At 45.5% G+C, this 3,033-nt stretch overlaps 1 protein-coding gene across 1 annotated transcript in view; it reads left to right on the top strand.

Annotated features, from left to right (window-relative positions):
* ZNF219 (zinc finger protein 219) overlaps nucleotides 1-3,033 on the top strand; it is a 7,877-nt gene that overhangs the window by 609 nt on the left and 4,235 nt on the right. The window lies entirely within an intron of this gene.

Genomic DNA, 3,033 nt, shown 5'->3' with positions numbered 1-3,033 from the left:
GGCTGTAATTCAGCTTTTGTTCTCCCGGCCCGGGTAGCTGAGCCCTGGCCTCCCAATCTCCCAACCCTGCCCCCCATCATCCTTCTAGCTTATCTTTCCCGGGAGGGGACTGGGGTGCTGCTGGAAGAATCTCTTGTGCAGGATCACAGGTCCTGCCGTACTTGCCAACCTACTTCTGGGAGGGAGATTTTCCCAGAGGCTCTTTTGCCCACCCCTCTACCCCCTAATCTGAGGACTGAGGCTCATATGGGTGCTAAGACTCTGACCTTTCTAGGGTCAGCTCCAGTTAAGGGGACTTAGGGTTGGCTCCATGCCCCCTCCCCCAAATCAGGTCCTCTAGAACTTTCAGAAGAGGGGTCAAGTTGGGACATGCCTCTGGAATAAGATTCACTGTGGTGGGGTAGCAGTAGGTCAGCAGGTGTACCTTCCTCTGGTCTCCTACACATTTGGAGTCGATAACTGACGTGCCATGCCCCCCAAATCAGGACAGTGAGATTGAGGGAAGGAAGCTATACCAAGGACTCAATGTAAAAGACGGGCCTGCTGTGATGTGGGGTCAATTTAGAGTAACTCCCTGAGCAGTGAGGTTCAGAAGGCCATGGAGAGGAGACCATAAAAGTGAGCTACTAGCATGCGGTTGTGATAAAAAGTGGTCTTGACTCTAGACCACCTAAAAAGCTCTCTTTCTTTCTAACCTCATCTAGTATAGTGTTAATTGTAATTGGTAGCGGACTTCGGAGGTGTAGGATTCTCAACAGAGGGAAAAACATCAAGTATTAGAAATGAGCAATGACAGAGGCTTAGTTACAACTATACCTCAGACATTCTGAATCCTTGCCTGTTACACTCTGACCCTAAACACTTTTGAACCACAGACTTGAGGGACAATCTTCTAGGTCTTTCAGTCAGCAGATGCTTCTGTGTACCTGACCTTGTTTCTACGAGTCTTCTCACCAATTCTCCCATCCTTCCCTAACTCATAAGGTTTGATAGTCCACACCCGCTTCCCCACCTGCTTTCCTAGCATATAAAAATAATTGATCTGTTATTTTGGAAGGAATGCTGACCCCTATCCCTATCCCTGTATCCCTATAGAACCCATATAAGATCCAGATAACCCCTGATTCCCAGTGGTAGTGGAAAGTAGGTCAGTACTACTGTCTGGCCAAGTCTCGTGGACAATGTTTAGGGCTTGACTATAGAAAACTCTGATTATTGCTCACAGGTAATACATGCATGATCTGGGTTCTAAGCCAGTTCATAGATCTTGGACCCTGTCAGTTCTCTCTCCTACTGAAAAACAAACAAAACAAACAAACACATGCGATTAGGTGCCTGGGACCTGCTTTGGTGTGGAGATGATTCAGGAGATCTTGGGTGGGTCTAGGAAGGTGTCTAAGTGGGTTTTGTTGATTGGAGGCTACCCTCTGGGGTACGCTGCCTTGGGAATTCAGCTTCAATTTAGGCTTTCTTATGTATCACTTTTTTTCTGTCCTGGAAAATGCTATGTGCAAAGCAGGTCTTTTGTTTTGGTGAAGGAAGCTTTGCCCTATTCCTGCTCTACTTGCCTCTATATGAGGTCAGCCTCCCATGAGGTATTTTGCTTTCTGTCCTACAGGCAGTTTTAGGGGCCCTAGAATCTTCTCCGAATCAGAATATGTGCCCATAGGTTAGTCAGCTATGACCATGCAGTATTCCCAGCCTCCTCCCCTCCTCCCCCACCATCTGCTTCCTCTGAATATACCAGATTGGCTGTACACCAGGATGTTCCGGGAATCCCCAGGAGAGCAACAGAATGTGATGGACCCAAATACGATGCCTCAGTAACTCATTCCAGGATGTACAAACTGTAACTGTCAGGACACTCCTTATAGCTAATTAAAATTCTTCTAGTTAACATCTATTTTCTATTACATTTATCTATTTTCAGTGACATCCAAAAGGCCAAAATAATCCCTCTGGTATCACTGTTTTTCCTCCCTGCTGCCCCGTGGTTCCCAGATAGGAATTTTTAAAAATCCTCTAGCTTTTCTCAGTGCTTTATATGTGGTGCATTAAAATGGCAAATGTGGCCCCTCTAGCACTTCCTAGCTCTTTCTATGGTACTGAGGTGGCCAAAGTGGCTCCTCTGGTAGCCCACTGCACTCTCCATGGTACTGAAGGGATGACCGTTTATTTCAACATCCCTCTGGGGTCCAGAAGAGTCCTGTGACTCAGAACCACAAATTTTCAAGCTGGAAGGGACCATCAATATAAATTAGTCCAAACTCCTTGTTTTACAGATGGGTAAACTGGGAGGTTAAGTGATTTACTGAAGGTTGCAGGGCTATTAATAGTCAGACTGGGCCCATAATAGCCTGCACTCCTTGGTCATACTCTTTAATTCACCTTTCTTGACACTACCCACTGAGCCTAGCTGGGCTCTTAGTCTCAGGAAAGGGGTTTATTTGGAGGATCCAGAAGATGACCGTGGATGCTCTAATTTGGAACTACAGAAATGCAGATATTAAAGGTGGTGGTGGAGGTTGTTTAGTGACCCTTGGATGAGGACACTTTGTCAGTCAACCGCCGGTTAATAAATTCCCTTAACCCAGATTTCACATGTAACAGGTACCTGCCCCTTCATGGAGTCTTATCACATTCATTAAATGTCAAAAATTAAAGAAGGCTTGGACCTCCAGAGCCTTTTCTCTATGCTGATAAGCAGGGCTGACTCCTGGCCCAGTTCTCTTCTGTTAAAGATCCTTAAGCAAAGTAATGCTTGAGTCCTTTTCTTTCTCAGTAACCCATTTCAGTTTCACAATGGCTATTGTAAGGAACTTCTTTATATCTCAAATATTCTTTCTGTCTCAGGCAAGAAAAATAGGTTAGGCCCACATTCATCTGGCCTCGACCAGATGAATTTTATACGTAAGTAGGAAGGTAGTATGGCTGACTTCTGGTTGTCCTTTCAGGCCTATTTCTATGAATGTTAATTCTGGGGTTGCTTCTAAGTACTAATGCTAACCTCTGCAGCTTAGAATCAGGAACCCC

The sequence above is a fragment of the Crocuta crocuta genome, unplaced genomic scaffold (assembly GCF_008692635.1).
Source record: "Crocuta crocuta isolate KB4526 unplaced genomic scaffold, BGI_CrCroc_1.0 scaffold175, whole genome shotgun sequence".
Classification (NCBI taxonomy): domain Eukaryota; kingdom Metazoa; phylum Chordata; class Mammalia; order Carnivora; family Hyaenidae; genus Crocuta; species Crocuta crocuta.
The sequence above is the reverse complement of the archived record's forward strand: the minus strand, read 5'-3'. Positions and strand labels throughout refer to the sequence as shown.